General features: G+C 38.1%; 1 protein-coding gene and 1 long non-coding RNA gene across 4 annotated transcripts in view; one reads left to right on the forward strand and one right to left on the reverse strand.

The window, feature by feature from the left end:
* Positions 1-18,190, reverse strand: part of esrrga (estrogen-related receptor gamma a) — a 150,583-nt gene that overhangs the window by 117,094 nt on the left and 15,299 nt on the right. For 2 of the 3 annotated variants that reach the window (XM_044200861.1, XM_044200854.1), the window contains exon 1: positions 10,879-11,138. The exons of the other annotated variant lie outside the window; for it this stretch is intronic. The gene's annotated coding sequence lies outside the window, so the exon portion shown is untranslated. Of the gene's footprint in view, positions 1-10,878; positions 11,139-18,190 lie in introns of those variants that run through there. 3 annotated transcript variants of the gene reach the window in all.
* LOC122878290 lies at positions 6,754-7,723 on the forward strand. Its single transcript, XR_006378441.1, has 3 exons — positions 6,754-6,954; positions 7,372-7,505; positions 7,596-7,723. It is a non-coding gene; the product is annotated as an uncharacterized LOC122878290 (long non-coding RNA).

Below are 18,190 nucleotides of genomic sequence, written 5' to 3' on the forward strand. Positions count from 1 at the left end.
AGACAGTATGCTTTGTAATGGCTACTTGCAAAATTGTAAGGATTGCTGCTGTGTAGTTATTTACAGTACATATTTAATTCTGATTTAGGAATTATATATTGAAAAGGAAATAGTTCTTCTCTCCCTCACTACTACTGCTCTATCAATATTCCTTCACAAAATAAAGCTGTTTTAGAGACAAATAGAAAGCCATGATACCATAAATCTAAATTAAAATGAGTATGTCTTCCATATTCATAGGGATACAGTGAGTGGTAAGCATCTGGATTCCAGTGGACAACCCTCAGCAGAGACACAGAAAATGAAAGGCAATGGTAGAAAATATAGAAATGGGAATAACATGTCAGAATGAGAGAGAGAGAAAGGACAAGATGAATGTTAGAGAAAGAGAGAAGGAGCACTTAACCCCTGGTTAGTGGGGTCAGATCCCTGTGGTAGTGGGGGAATAAGGTTCCTGCACATAAACACACACTCACGAACGCACAGACGGAAATATAGACACACATAGAGGCACACATGCATATACACAAAATTATTTTCATGAACACTGCATCTACATGCAGACACTTTTCTGTGGTTTCAATTCTTGAAGGGGTCATTTGGATCCGAGAAGATCTCTCACCCAAAACCTCTCAGTCTTCCGCTCTCTCTCTCTTTCTCACACACAAACACTCATAAAAATACATAGTGCACACATATACACTATGGACTTATAATTTACCGACATTAGTTATGTGTTTGTGTGTGTGTGTGTGTGTGTGTGAGTGTGTGTACTTCCATGAAATGTAGAGACAATATACAATGAGACACGAGAGAGAGAGAGAGCAGTGAAGACAGACAGAAGAAACACAGAAATAGAAATGGACAAAAAATACAGACAGAAAAAATGAACCAGACGGAAAGAAAAAGAGAAACAGACAGATACACAGAGAGCAGAAAGAGAGAGCAAGTGAGTGCAACTCAGAGAGAGAGAGTGCATCAATTATTTAGTGAAGGTAACGTGAAGCTTCCTTGGATCAGGCAAACTGCTGGCTCTTCCCCAGAGAAAAGAGAGAATGAATTAGAGTGAATTTATTAGAGACTGTGTGTGTGTGTCTGTGTGTCAGTACAGTCCAGGCACCCACCCTGGTTTCTGCTGTTGTGTGGGTGCATAGCCAAACACATACACACACACACACACACACACACACACACACACACACACACACACACACACACACACACACAGACAGATCCTGAGAATCCCAAGCCTGTTTCCAGGTTCATTAATAAAACAGCAGCTCTTTATATGTGCTCTTCCCCTCGCTGTCTTGCCTTTCATCCTCTGTTTGTTCACACACACACAGTGGGATTTTACTGTGTGTGTGTGTGTATCTGTGTGTAAACTCCAACTGGGATTAGGGGATGGCCCGCCTGTTTGTTCATCAGTCAGACAATAGTCAACCCCACTGTGGTACATATAAAAATCTGATCTCTCTTTCATCATGGGTAAAGGGGAACACCACTGAATTCAAGCTTTTCTTGGCTATTCTAGGTAAACTCTTGTTGTTGATTCAGACCTCTGATTCTATTGTATTCATCTCTAAAAGGATATATCATTTGAAAGTAATATTTATATAATCAACAACAACAAAAAAACAAAACCCCAATTGTTACAAAATGACATCAAAGTAAAATTAATTTTTGAGAAAACCAAGGAGGAGAACTAGGGAATGCAATTTCTGAAGAATTTGCTGTGGGATTACTGGCCGCTGAAAAGCTGACACTGACCTGTATTGCTTGATGAACAGCTGGGAGCTAAACTGCATTGCTGGCTTAACTTTGTATGAAGGAGTAGCTGAAGGAGTATGAAAAGTGGGAATAGTAGGAAAGAGATAAAGAGGACAAAATTTAGTGTAAGCAATGAAAGCTGTTGAAATGAGAGTTACAGTGTAAAGGCTTGAATTGCGTACAGAGAAGGCGTTGAGGTGTCATTTAAGTGTCTTACTTGGAATAAGGGTAAACCATAAGCTGAGGTCAAAGCCTTATAAGCACTGCCGTGTACTAGAAGTTGTTGTAGAGCTTCTGCTTTCCCCATTATACAACCATTTCAAGTGTTTCTGGTGACAAGAAAACAAGCATTTGTAGAAATTGCACTTCCTACATTACAAACAGTGGACTATCTTTCTACACGACCATTTGTGGACCACTATTTCTACTCATTTTGAAAAAACAGAAAAATGTATGGTCTTTTTTCATAATAAAAGTGCAGAATGTTTTTTAAATTTTCTTTCAAAAATTGACAAGAGGACTTGCAACCCAGGCCGATGTCTACCTATTAAAGAGGGACCTCCATAGCCTCCAACTGTCTCTCTCTCCAACTCTTTCAAAAATGGATATATAACATTTAAACATCTCCCTGTGACACAAATATTCTGAAAATAATCACAGCAACTTTCATTTAGAATAAATCAATGTTTTACCTGTAAATCATTAGTTTCTTGGCTACATGCAATAATATCATACACTTATCAATATCAGAAAATTTACATAATTTATTACATGTATCTGGGTTTTAATCATATGAAGAATATTTTTAAAATTATATTCTAAAATTATATCACACCAGTGGCCTTATATTTTATTTTCTATTACAGGTATTCACATATTGCTGTGTTATTATATGTCATAATTATGGTTGGAGTGACTAAGTATGAAAATAGGACTACTGTGCCTTTATCCTGTGGATTACATCTAATTTTCCTTGAGTCAGGAGAAAATCCTTATTCCAGTCTCAGGAAGTGTTTCGAATCATGCTTGGACTAGAGCTTATTGTGGTTGTTTGAGCATCTTTAGAGAATTCACTTTAAACTCATTCATGACAATAGCCATGTCAGATTAAAAGATCCTGAATTATTCTGTCTCTAATAAGGACTATTTACAATGCTAATTTGATCTTCTCCCTTTAAGCATCTGTATTGGAGTGTGAATATCGCTCCATGCTATCTAAGATGGAACTTGTGTCATTATGTATTAGCAAACACGGGTCTCCTGTCAATCTGTACAGTAAAAGTGGCTTTTTTTCTGTTATCAACAAACAAATTGCATTCTTATATGAGCAGACTGAGAATACAAGTACATTAAAAAATGTATTGAAATCCTGTGTGTGCTTTTGAAAACTGGTCAGGGGAGTTCTTTGGGACAAAAAATGTTAAAACTCTAGAAAAAGTTTGATGTTAGATGTGTTTTGAGTGATTAATTAAATGAAAAGAAATAATCTTACTGCTGACCCCTGAAAGTAGTTAGGACATCCACTAAATTTGAGAAAACCATGTTTATGGAGACTGGTTCCTTCAGTGTGTAGCCTGTTAAATAGCTACCCTATAGTCAGAAAGCCTATCTGGGGCTGCAAGTCATTCACACTATGCAGTGTGAAAAAAACGTGTTAGTGAGTTGTTAAAATCCTTACTCCAGCCTGCAGAGGCAGTGCTGAGTATGAACTTTAACACTCACACACCTGCAGGTCCCCTCTTGGAAAAAATTTAAATAAATTCATCAGAGGGTCTTAGACACGATTTTAACATGATCTAAAACATGGCCGACAGTGGACCTCCAAAATGTCCCTTGTTGGTTCTCCGGTCTACTGTTGGCGAATGTGTACGACGCAGAGGTCCACTGTTGTCCATGCACACACACAAACCAACCTTCTCCTGCCCCTTTAACTATCTTCATTTCCACCTGTTTTACTCTTTCTCTGCTTCTCTCACTCTCATACAGAAATAGACATACCAACACACTACGTAAAAATTGTAAAAGCTCTGGACAAGAGAGGGATCATTCCAGTTTACTGAGATGGAAAATGTGAGTCAGAGCAACACTTTGCTGGGTATTCTCTATCTGCCTACCTCTCTGTCTGGCTGTCAAGCTGTCAGCCTCTGTCTCACCTTTCCTCCTTTTCTCTGACACAACTTTACTTTTGCATTATAGCTCTATCTTTCTGTTACACCATCTGGATATCTCACTCCCTGTCAATCCTTATTTTATATTCTTTATTATTATTCCCATTATACAGACGCTTCAGAGAAGCAAAATCTTGAATTCTGTCTTTTTGTCAATTTATTGTGTAATTTATTAGACGTCCACTGCTTAGCTGAACGCTGGTGATTTGCTGAAGCAGGGATTTTGAAGCCTGAAGTTTAAAGGGGTCCTATTATGTTCATTTGCAGCTCTATATTTCTATTCTGGGACTCCAGTAGAGTAGCGTTGCATGATTCACAGTAAAAAAAAATCCTCATTATTATCTAATTTATTTTCTTTATGCAGCCCACATCCTGTCTGAAACAAGACGTTTTAGCTCCTGTCTCTTTAAGTCCCCCCTCCCTAAAACCCCTGTAAATAAATCAATCATTCATTAATATCTGAATATGATATCGCAATAGCAATACCTACATGCACAATCAGTGACCACCGATAGCATAACTAAATGACCACGGACACACTAACTTGCAAGATATCTAACAGAATATAATAATAATAATAATAACGATAAGGATCAGGAAAATGAGAAAGAGAACCATATGGCGTTTTAGTTAGGCTATATAGTTAGTTGCTGATCACACATCGTAAGTTATTAGAACAGCATTTGTAGGCAAGCTAGAGACCAATACCGATTTTAGAAGGGAAACATTCATCAATTACTGATATGGCAGCCGATATAGTGAATATTAAATATTCTTTAACATGATAAATAATTTAACATATACAATGTCAATCAATTCTAGTAATAAACACTGCGAAAATAAAGAATAAATAAAAATAAAATAAATAGCTAGATAAACATCAGTACTGTATGTTCAGTATCAGTCAATTGCTGACCATTTGAATCTGAGGTAGCAGAAATATGCAAATAGCAAATATGAGTATTTCCATAGCAAATGCCATGGAAATACTCAAGTACAAGTACCTCTAAATTGTTCTAAAGTACAGTACTAAATGTCCTTAGTTACATTCTACCACTGCTCTCTACTAAACCACATATTCTCTAAGTTACTCTGTCAAGCTATGAGATTCATGCTACAGCTATTTTTTTTCTTGCTAATAAAAACATGTCATGTTTAGCAATATTTCACTGTTAATGTTAATGTGCTACTGACTGAGAAATAGCTGGCTAGCTATCTAGCCAGCCATTTCTGAACGAATAACCATGACACCATCTGAAGAGTGTCAAAGTACTTTGGATTCAACATAATAGATGGAAAAATCCTGGGTTCTTTTATCAATTAACTTTTAGATTCTGAGTCAATTTTGGATTAATACACCAACTACAGTATGGTGCTGTGTTTTATACACAAATTCAACATCGAAGCATTTTGAATTCATCACCACTCTGATTCACATCTCTGACTGGCTTATTCGCTGAGGCTCATGGGTATTGTAGTATTTAGAGCCGTCGGCAATGCCAAAATGGCAGACAAAACATGATTTCTCAGAAACAAAGTTAAAATAATTGACACTAGTGGCGTAAATCTATAGTATCATTACATTATCCGAGAGACTCCCGTGTTTCTATTCAAAGTAACATTGGTGATATCGTTTAAAGAACATTTTGAGATGGGAATACAGAATGGTGACTGGAACCAGTGCTTCCCTCACTTTGCAAATCTATAATGTAGTTCATGTTTTTGCCACATGGGCACATTTGAAATAATATGCTACTACAACTTACATTTTAGCTCTCATTTATTCTAACTTTATTTATTTATTTATTTATTTTTACAAATGACAGTCTTAATGATCATTCAGTTCCAAACAATAATTTTGCTTGTGGTGATAGAAACCTTTTTATAACTGCAGTGCATTATCTTCTCCTTTTATGTCATGTTCAGCTCTGGCTATTGTTGGTCATGCATGCTTCAGATTTCTCCTATTTATTACACTTATTATCACGCATCAAACAGATTATGCATCACTTCCTGCATATTATAGGATTGTTCTCTTAGAAAGGCAGACTACAGATCTTACATGCTGAAGTTCACCTAGAACATAGATACAGGTTTAATCACTGTTCAATCGTTTGAGTTGGAAACAAAGTAGAAAAATGGGCATTTATTACTTTCTCTTTGGAGGGCATACAGACAGTCCTATTAATCCAATATTTTTCTTGTGTCTGTTTTTTGATTTCAGTGCCTATTTCAATTCATTTTCTCTTTCTTAAGCCTGTTTCAACTCAGAATGTTTCTCTTTCTTTCTCTTATCCTTTCTAACATCTTTTACAAACCAAATGTTTTTCTCTATACCGTTCTGTTTATTCCCTCTCCCTGCATTTTGTGTGTGTACAACTGCATTTGGTGCATCAGCTGAATAACAAATATAAAACTGTATGTGAGGTATGTAAACCTCATGTAGAATTGTGGATGTTTGTGTGTCTGTGTGCGCTTTTGTGTTAGTGTGAATTAGCGATTGTCTTAAGTCTGTGAATACATATGGCTGACTCAGTGATTCTGTCTACAACACAGCAGCTGCATCTTATCTGCACTGCTGTGACGTGTATTTGTGTGTGTGTGTGTGTGTGTGTGTGTGCGTGCATGGTATCTGGAATAGGAATCTTAACACTTTTCCACATTAGAGAAGAGGAAACGTCAGAATGCTATTGTAAGAGATCCACTTCCTGTCCGATAAGCATAAATCTCTCTCTCTTCCTCTCAGTGTCTTACACACACACACACACAGACACACACACACACACACACACACACACACACACACAGAAATCCTGACAAGCAAAATTTGCTTTCTATTTCTTTCCATTCTCTCTCTTTCTATCTTTTCGCCTTCACTCTCCATCAGTCTCTGTTTCTCTCTCTTTCTCTAATAAGCAGAGGTTTGCTGCTGAGGGCAGGCAGGGCAGTGCAGATGAAAGAAAAGAGAAGACAAGCACTCAGAGAGAAAGACAGCAAGAAAGAGAGCAGCGAGTGTGTAAGTGTATGAGTGAGAGTGCAAGAGCAAAACAGAAAGGTACGATCTTATAAGTCCTTGACTGTTTACATTGTGAATAAAAACTGAAAAGTACAGTTGTAGAAATCATACTAGATTATGGTTTGTTAAACCATTTGGGCCAAGAACTGAAATGGGACACAGTTGTGACTGTGGCTGACCCCTTTAAAAGCTTTAAAGCAACTATGATTACTTTTTCAGTGTTTAATTACCAGCTTTAATACCTCTATATAAGCAACACAGGCAAATGAGATCATCAGCAAGACGATTTGCTTCCTATGTAATGTGTTATGATTAGTACCATAACCTGAGTCTTTCCTAATGTTACCAGTGTTTTTCCCCTTCCCTGGTGTCTCCTGTTTTTGCCCCTGTCTGTGTTTTCTGTGTGGTGCTCCTCAGTCTCTCTCCCATCTGCCTGGTTACCTGCACTCTTGCCTGATTACTGACGCACCTGCCTTCCATCAGCTCATCAACCCAGAAGTACTTCAAACCTGGTCATTCATCTACTCATCATCATTGTTCCTACCAGCTTGGTATCAGATCTCTCGGGCAGCTTAGTTTGTGTATCTATTATCTCTTCATGTTTTGCCTTACTAACTTTGTTCTCTTGTCCACTCTACCAGACTCTCAGTCAGCCATGCTCATAGCCAGCCACTCTGTGCTCTGGCCCTGTATGCCTGCTACTCTGCATTACCTGCTCTGCTCTGGCCATTCCCGTTTTCCCGTTCCATCACCCTGTCTCCATATCCATTACCTGCAATAAATTATACTATACTATTATACTATCTACCATCGAGTCTGTGTTCTGCTTCTGGGTTCCCTCAATGAATGCAACATAATGATTTAAATGTGCAGAACGGGAAAGCAGCAGCAAGTTACCAATGGCCGTGGGAGAGTTTTCTGCATACATTTAGATATATAATCAAATAACAGACAGGTAACAAATTAAAGCATTAAAATTGACTGGAGAAACACAACAAATGCAGATGCTTCTATGCAGGGGACAAGAGGTCACTGAATAGTTTGAGTATGACAATAGCGTGAATCACATGCAATGGCCTTCACAGTCACCAGATCTCAATCCAATCCAACACCTACAGGAGATTTTGGTGCAGCATGTTCAAGCTTTCCTCCACCATCATCATCAAAATTCAAAATGAGGGAATATCTTTTGGAAGAATGCTGTTCAGAAACTTGTAGAATCAATGCCAAGAAGCACTGTAGCTGTTTTGGAGGCTTGTGATGGAACAACACCTTATTAAGACACTTTTAATTGTTTTACTCTTTAATTTGTCATCCATCTGTTTGTTTATACGAGCGCTCCTGACACTTATTAATAGTATATTAGTAGTATTAATATAAACTACACCAAAAAAATTAGACAGTCTACCTTATTATACATTGTGCACATCAGTCAGTTTCTGATGTCTGAAACTTGTTGGTCCATAGCTTGATGAAATAATAGATAAAAAAGGAAGATGTTGATGAAATATCAAATTATTATCAAATGAATGACAATATAGACTAGATTCAGTTTGAAAGGCCTGTGTTTGTTTCAAACTACAAAACTGTAACTGTAATGAATATTGGCTGTAGTCTGTGGCTGTATTGCACTTTGTTTAGCTCAGCATTTCAACTTGCCAGTTACCCCTTTTCTTGTCTCCCTCCTTTTCCTCTCCACTCAAATCTCCCTTTCTCCTCCCTCCCTCTCTCTTCTTCCCCCCTCCTCTTTTTCTTCCTCTTCTCTTCCATCCTCTATTCATGTCCTCTCTCCCTTTTCCCTCTCCTTACCGTGACCATGTCCTCTCTCCCTGTCCCATTTCCCTAGTTACTCCATCCATCTTATTCTTTTCCCACCCTTTCTTTTCCTCATGCTTTCCTCACTTCCTCTCCTAAAATTCACTCTCCACTTAACTCCTCATCTTCATTGTGTTCCCCCCTCCTAGCTTTCTCTTCCTACTCCCAGTTTACCTATGTGAGCCTTAGTGTTAATCGTCATCGTGACTGTGTAAACTATGTTTTCCCCTGCGGGTCCATGGACTATCAGTGTGTGTCTATAGTCCATACAAACTGCCTGAACATGACACTCACTGCTATCTTCTTCTGGAGTAAAGACCAGGGCCTCTAGTTTAATGGTGTTAAACTGGCTAAATTGGCCACTAACACCTCAGTATGTTTTCACTAAGGCAAGTAAAATGTGCTTTTAGGGCCCTACATTACTGAGTCTCAGTCCAACTCTGCTCTATCAATATAAAAAGGGAGGTATTTATTTGCCTCAAAGTGCAAAACATTAGTCAAACTTGACCACTGTCTGCAAAATATTCATAACACACCCACATCAGGAACAAACAAGTGCAGAAGTAAAGTACTGTGCTACCAGGAGAGTCTCATTTATACTCATTTATCACCTGAGTAACAATGCACTGGTTTGGTTTCAGTTGCATGTGCCAGTTTACCTGCCTCAAATTGTTGTATTAGCTGGTGTCTGACTATAGTGGGTCTTTATTCAATTAAGGCACATGTCTTTTTATTATGTATCCTACCAACAGTCTACTGTTAACCAGAACACTAAGACTCTGTGTAGTTATATGCTATGGACCTGAAAATCTGCAGTCACTGTATGTGTGTGTGTGTGTGTGTGTGGGTAGGGGTGGGGGGCTACATGTATTTGCCTGTGGGTCACAGTAGGCCCATCTGTTGTAAACCAAACCGAATCAAACACACAGCTAGAAAAACTCTCCCGCTAACCTGACCTTACCATACCCCTTCTCTCTCTCTCTCTCTCTCTCTCTCTCTCTCTCTCTCATACACACACAATACATATATACTGTATATACAGACTGTGTGTGTGCTTTCCGACGGCTTCCCATTGGCCTGTGATGTGATCCTATTAGCAGTAGAGGTTTCTCCAGAAGTTTTACTGTACTCATGTCTCCTCTTACTAAGGGCAAATGGGGTTATACAGTAAATAATATTTAGGTGCTTGAATAAACTAAATGAATGCAGAATAGGCAGTGGTGTGGTGGGGAAAAATGTGAGGATGTAAAGTGAGACAGATCCTTTGAAAAATGTACAAAGTGGGACACATGTCCTTGCAGGAAGTTCTTTACAAACAAATTTAAGAATTTCAGATTTCAAGATTTAAAGTCACACACACACAAGACACACAACTGCAGGATGACATTCAGATAATAGTTTTACATCATACAGATACTTGACTTACACATCTCTCTTACTCTCTCACTATCTACTTAACATTAAAAAAAATTCATATAAGTACAACAGTATTACAAAGCTTCCTACCTACTCGATTACTTACAGAGGAGCATAACAAACCATACAACACTCATTGACAGATGGCATTTAAAAGTTATGTCCACATCAAAACACATCAATGCATGTATCAAATACATGACTTACACACCCTCCTAATACTTCTACTAAATAGCCTACATATTGCATTCCTTATAGTGACTCATTAAAGCTAATTAATCATTGTGCAGCACAACTTAAAAGCAAAGCAAAGCAAGGATGAAGAAATTCCAACAAGAAACTAGCAGACCTCTGCACAGACTACAAACAGTCACCAACCAAACACAAGTAAAAGCCTCTGCAGGCCCTGTCCATGGTGCTGAGTGTCTGTGTGGACAGCATGCAATAACAAACTTTAGCTATAGCTACATTCGGGCAAACACAGCACATAAACGTTATATTTAAGCATTATAACTACATCAACAACTGCGCAGTATAGTAATAAAAAGTAATAAATAAGTAATAAATAGTAATAAAAAAAAGAATGTATGTAGAAATGTCTTAAACAAAGTTCAACAAAGTGTTTTGAAATAAAACAACAGATCGAAACAATAAATTGTGATAAGATAATGAGTTAAGTACGCTTGTACCTACTGTTATTTGCAGAAGACCACAGTCCTTCAGGGCGGCAAAGTGTTCAATAACAACGTGATATTTGTTTTCCCCACTGGAGTTTATGTCTTCCACCACAGACTCTCTCCATCTCCATCGCGGCTAGCTAAGTCGTTTTGGACACGCAAGGTAACGTTAGCTGGTATCATTTGAGCTAACGCTAGCTGGCACCATACTGAAAAACTTACTAACTTTACTAATGTTACTTTACTGGCTTCCCTTCACATTTTTCTTTCCCCCACAGTAAACACCAGTCACAGTTTTCTCACAGTGGTACAACGGCACTATTTTTTTTAAATCAAGGGATGCCAGCTTCACCTGGCGTTTCCTCTGTAGAGACATGAAGGCCTCTAACGGTACAATATCCTCTTTCACCTCACAAACACTGCAGTCCAAAGGGACGCTGTTTCACTCATTTGAAGACGCTCATACGGCAGCAACAATACAATAAAAATACAGCTACTGCTATTTGACAAAGAAAAGATCTTCATTTGTGAGAACGGGTGGAATAAATTTTATTCTTCTGTTTACCTTTATTTTGTGCTCCTGTGGCCACAATTTAAAATCAGTATTTTACGAGCAGGCCTCCAATGTACATAGTAGGCCTATTCCAGTTGGTATACTAAGACAATCAATGATTTTCTATCAGTTTATTTCATTATGAAGGTGTCAATGCTGAGTCATTCAAATACTTTGCTTTTAAAAGAATGCTTTAAAATTTAAGATTGACATACATAGGCCTACAGCAATTTTATATGTTAACACTTTTTACTGCTTTCTTTGTATACTGTTTACATTTTTGCCCACATCTGAAGCAGGCTATGAAGGTGTCCCAATACCAAGCTCTCTTGACACAGCTCATCCTCCTGAAATTGCCAGTATCGAACATGGATACATTGCACTATGATCTATTTCAGCTGACATGTCTTCTGGGCTTTTAAACAGCATTTTATCTTTACACTGCCTAGGAGAAACAAATATATATGCACCTCGCTACATTAAGCTATAACACTACTTTGGGTCATTGTTTAAACAATAAGCAGTAAACATTCTGGTAATTGTTTGTTATATTTTTGCCCTTTTCACTCACTCACCCAGCATTTACTTTCTTTCCTTCAGTAGCAAAAGTAAATATTTCCTACTTTCTGCAAAGTTCAAACAAACATCTTAGACGAAAGTGAGTGGGATTTAGACTATAGAGGAGGAGTAGAAGTGAGAAAAGAGATGAGGTATGTACGCTGTTTTCTGTCTGTGTTTGGGAAAAAGTTATGAATATGCATAAGGCAAAGCGCTACACGCAGGTGACATGCTTGACTTGTGTTATTGCTGTGAACAACTGCACTAGACAAATGTTTTCTCCCCCTCTCCTTCTCTTAGGAACAAGGGAGTTATGGAGAGAAGAAGAGTAATCTCATGGGAACACTTTTCTTTTTCACTCTACGGATGAAAAACCAACACACTAATGATGCAGACACACATGCAAAGAAGCACAAAAACCTCAAGCAGATACAAGAAGATAGAAATATATACCCCCAACCGTACGCACAAAAGACAATCCACCTCACAAAACTGTGTGCAAACACTTTCTTTTCTAAGTGTATTTCAAGGGAATATTCTGCCCTGTATGCAGACAACATACAGTCAGAAATTAAAGCAGAGATCTATTCTTAAACAGAATTTTAATATGATACCCTTATTATCTTGGACAGTTCTAGATTTTGAGACATGAACAAGTTGTTTCTCAAATCAGAAAACAGAGGCTCTAATCTCTCTTGTCATAATATTATGCAGACAGATAAGTCATTGCATTAGCCATTTTGACTACTCATAACATTATAATGAAAAATTATAATACCGAGACCATTAGTTAATCAAAGCAACTGCTGATAAAGAAGATGATGAGACATTTGACATAAAACTCATTCTACAGCTCTTCAGTAAGACAAGAAAAAGTGCGGAGAAGTCTGGATATGGTTTCAGCTGAAAGTGTGTTGAAAAAAGAGGAGAGATATGGGGTGTCTCCCAAGGAAAAACCAAGAATCATCCAATGGGTAATATAACATCCCACTTTTCCCTGTATATGCTCCATACTGGAAATTTTGAATTCTGATTTAGCAACACTGTTTCAAGATGAGCCACTCCAATAAAGTTATTGACAAGCAGCAGAGAAAGAAAGTGTGAGAGAGACTCCCATGTTTAGGGTATGACACAAACACCTAATTATTCATCATTTTATTTAATTGGGTCTTTAGCCTTTTTGCCATTGTGACTCCATCCAGGATAAGCAACTTAACATATTTTAAAACACATTACAGTAAAATCATACATTTTTACATTCCATGCTGTATATAAAACAATATTGAACATTATATCTCAAAAACAGCTCTGCAACATTGGCTGTCTTCCAAACATAAAAAGATGTTAAAATTGTGCACCATTTCTTTCAGTTTAAAATCACAGAAGTTACAGTTTGACAGCAACTTTTTAAATGTTTTTCCAGCTAATGCTAAATGCATGCCTGAATGAGGTGCCTGTCTTGTCGGACTTTGGCTGTTGAAAATTAAATAAAAACACTTTTTTTTTTGCGTGACAGAATATGATGGGACGAGTAAAAGAAGAAGACAGGGGACACAATGAGAAAACAGAGTTGAGAGAGGTGGCTGAAGGGAGGAAAAAGAAAACAGAACAGGAGGTGGTACAAAGGGGATTTAGGGAGAGGGATATGGAGGAAGGGGTGAGAGAAGACGAGGGAGGTGAGCGGGGTCAGACAGCGGGAGGAAGCTAATGTCTTTATTTCCTGGTGAGGTGGGACCTTGCATTTACCCCTGGGGTCAGTGGTCATGGACAGGGTCACTGGAGGTGCTGTGTGTGTGTGTGTGTGTGTGGGGGGGTGATGTGGTATCTCAGTGCAGAGAAAGAGAGAGAATATCTATATAACAGAAAGAACTGGAGGGAGCAAGAGCAAGAGACAGAGTAATGGGAGAAAGAAAGGAAAAGAAAAGAAGAGGGAGACCTAGTTTCAGTCAGGAGGGGAATGTGCAAAGGTGGAAAGGTTGAGACAGGTTGAGGAGGTGAGCGTACTCAAGGGAGAGAGGAGGTAGGGACACACACACACAAACACACACACATATTGTATACATGAAATGATAGTAGATCTTGACTGTACCTGCAGAGATGGTATATGGGTCTTGTCTGAGGATGTGTGTAAACTATATGTTTGTGTTGCATGTATATATCTGGCTTGGTCTGTATGTGTGTGTGCTTTCTGTATATATTGGAAGTGCAACTGTTTATTTGTGAATGTGCATTTCCTTCTCTCTAGAGGACCCGCCAACGCAGCTGACAGATAAATACAAACTGATTCAATGTACGACTCCTTCTATAGAGTATTGTTAGGAGTTGAACCGCTTGACTTACTGCCTTTTATTGATGTAAATCGCATTTGTCAAATATGATGCGCTAAATATCCATTCTCAACCAGTCTCTGTGGCTTACTGGCTTTTATTCCAACATGTAACTGCAGTACCAGCAATCGCATGAATTAACTTTCACAAACATGGTAAGATAAAACAGAGATTGAATCTTTGTCTTTATTGTTCCTCAAGGGTATTGTTACTGCATTTAGTCCTATTTAACTGCTCAGCTTGGTGCTTTTTATTAACCCATTTACACTATTTAATAATGTAAATTACATCAGTCAAACATTTTATGAACCAATAATGTGACCTTTTTGTTGCTTTCTTTTAGCATGACTGTTTGATGTCTATTTGTGGAAGTAGTAGTAGTGTGTGTATGTGTGTGTGTGTGTGTGTGTGTGTAAAGTATTCCCCTGGAACATCTTTTTCCGTCAGTTTTGATGCTGACAGTGGTCTCTTCCAGCTAATTAATGACAGCTTTGAAACTAGGACTCTCCACCATAGATCTAGCTCACACACACACAAAGACACAAAATATTATGCAAATTGAGACCTGCCTATAAGTATACATAGGTGAGCCCATACATACACAAATAGGAACTGACACGTGTACTGTACATAAAATCTTACAAAGGTGTGTACTGCATACGTTTCTTTACCAAATAAGATATAATGACAGATCAAATGAGCTGCCATTTGTGCAACTGGATTATCTTTGACTGTATCCATACTATTAAGGTATTATAGGATTTTTCTACAGATCTATCTTCTGTGGTCCTTTGCTGAATAACTGACTTTGCACACAATGCTGTCACCATGAAAAAGATGTGTTTTTCAAAGATATCTAAATAAAGTTGAGTCAATAGTTTTATCACTGTTATAACACATTAGCACACATTCCCACTGTGTTTTTTTAAACCTTGACCTAAAACATTTTTAGAGAAATAGAGTCTAGTACAACACTGCTGCCCGAATTAACCCTTCTCTGAACATCTATCTGGATCTACCTGTATGTATGCACAACAGTGTGTCTCTTTGTATCTATGTGCGTAAAAACGTGTGTAAGTGATTTGTGAGCCTGTGTGCAAGTCCACAGGTGCTTGTTTTTTTTTACGTGTGTGTGTTTTGTCTCTCTATGTGATTATGTGCAGAAACAATGGTGTATCTCGGTCAGTGATTTGATTCATGGAAATGGCACGCTGACTGGAGTCACACTGAGAGAGAACAGTCTGTTCTCCAAAAATACCTCATCTGACTAATACTATGGCAGAAGGGTGCACGCACGCACGCACACACACACACACACACACACACACACACACACACACACACACACACACACTTTAATAAACTATCAAATGCGAGATAAGCCTCTAAATTGTTATAAGGTCATAAATATATGCATACAAGTTTTCAACTCATATTTCTTTTCTTTTTTTCCAGGATTTCTGATGGTTCAGTAGACATGTGTAGACAGAATGTGACCCAGGACACTATAAATAACCACTCACAGCCTAAGTTCACTTTTAGACCCTCTATTGCTGTCCAGTTCTAGTTATTCCTGTCGTACCTCTGAATGACAGTTATGCAGCAGGTTAAAAATATCTCTTTACCTTTCTGAGGCTGGGTAGCGACCGACAATGACACTGTGTCAATAAACACAGCTTCCTCATTCATTTGGGGAACATTGGACTGAACTTGGCCTGTGTCTACCATAACTCATGTTCCTACCTATCAGCAAACACCATGGCTGAGCCAATGTGACAACTACTTTAAGCTGCAGTTCCTCTAATAGCCGTTGTTGACTGTATACAGTGCTTGCTCGAAGCAAATTCTGGCTGTAATGACGTCTATTAAACAGTTCCAACATCTCCCTTAAACTACAGTGTGACTAATTTTATTCACAACACATTAACACTGCACATGATTTAATTTTAAAAACTAAAGAGTATGTTCGGGATCTTAGTCTTAGTAAATCCAGATTGTCCAAATGTTCTTGTTGAATGTGATGCTGACTGTGAAATTTTTTGAACTTACTTTACAGAGAAAGTGGAGTCTATCAGGGACAATATATTGGCCTGCACAACTTTCAATGATGTTGAATCCCCAGATCAAGTTACCCTCGGCCACTTCATCCCAGTTTCCATTACAGAAATGTTTTAATATAGTATGTAGCTCACATGAAAGTGTCCTTTTGTCCATTGGATATAATGCCAGCAACGCTTTTAATTAATGCAATTGAAATGATTGGGCCCTGGTTGCTATCAATTTTAACAACTCTCTATCCTTGGGCTGCGTCCCTGACTACTTCAAAACTGCTAGTGTTCAGCCACTCCTAAAAAAGCCTGTGCTTGACCATATGGTTCTTGAAAATTACTGACCGATTTCAAAATGACAATTTATATCAAAAATACTTGAAAAAATTGTGGCTAAGCAACTTCTTGCTGCTGTGGAAGATAACAATATATTTGAAATCTTCCAATCTGGTTTTTGTCAGCATCACAGCACAAAAACTGCCCTTCTTAAAGTCACTAATGACCAATGTCACTTTTAATGACCACTGCTGGCATGTGTTCCATTTTCGTACTGCTTGATTTTAGTGCTGCTTTTGACACGATCGATCATAGTATTTTACTGGACAGATTGAGGAAATGGGTGGGCATATCGGGCACTGTAATGAGTTGGATCAAATCTTATCTTTCAGTCAGAAAATTCTGTGTGTCCATTAATGACCATAGGTTGTCATTTGCTACTGTCAAGTATGGGGTACCTCAAGGGTCAGTTTTGGGACCAATTTTATTCTCTCTTTACATGCTCCCACTAGGTAATATAATTCATTAAAATGGTGTTTCCTTTCACTGTTACACTGACGACACACAATTGTATGTCCCTGTTAAGCCAACTGACCTCAGTATGCTGAGTTCTTTACATGAGTGCCTAGTAGATGTAAGAAAATGGATGTCAAAAAACTTTTCTCAGTTGAACTCAGCCAAAACCAAAATTATTGTCATTTTCTCCAGTAAGACAAACAGTCAAATACTGCCATCTACTGGGTACCTGTCTGAGTGCATAAAGCCTGTTGCTAGAAATCTTGGCGTCTTGTTTGACTGTAATTTAAGCTTTGAGCAGGACGTTACAAAACTTGTACAAACTTGCTTTTATCTCATCATGCCTGGATTACTGTAACAGCTTTTTTACATGCCTAAATAGAAAAACTTTAGACTGGCTACAGACAGTACAGAACTCAGCTGCCAGGCTTTTACTCAGAGTAAACAGGTTTGAACACATCACCCCGGTTTTAGCCTCTTTACACTGGCTTCCGGTACGTTTTAGAATTGATTTTAAGGTGCTTTTCATTACTTACAAGTCTCTTAATGGTCTGACTCCTCAGTATATTTCAGATCTTTTATCCCCGAACGACCCTGCTTGCACCTTGAGATCCTCTTGCAGGGGCCTTTTATGTGTTGAAGACTGAGGGGGACAGAGCTTTTGAAATAAGAGCCCTGAGACTTTGGAACTCCCTGCCTGAGGAAACACGTCAGGCTGAGTCAGTGGCTTCTTTTAAATCTAAGCTTAAAACGTACTTTTATTACACCGCCTTTCCTGATTTCATCTGATTCTAGGTTTTATTATTTATTTATTATTCATCGTTTAATATTTTTATTCTATTACTGCTGTGTATTATTTTGTTTTTATTTTATGTGTTATGTGTTTTTACTTGCTATGTGAAGCACTTTGGAACTTTGTTTTGACAAGTGCTATATAAATAAAGATATTATTATTATTATTATTATCACCAGGTTCCCTCTTTCTGACAAAGTTTCAAACCCTGAAATCTTACAAATGTGGTGCCATCATCACAGAGTCTTTCTCCATAT

Source organism: Siniperca chuatsi, linkage group LG1 (genome assembly GCF_020085105.1).
Source record: "Siniperca chuatsi isolate FFG_IHB_CAS linkage group LG1, ASM2008510v1, whole genome shotgun sequence".
NCBI classification, from domain to species: domain Eukaryota; kingdom Metazoa; phylum Chordata; class Actinopteri; order Centrarchiformes; family Sinipercidae; genus Siniperca; species Siniperca chuatsi.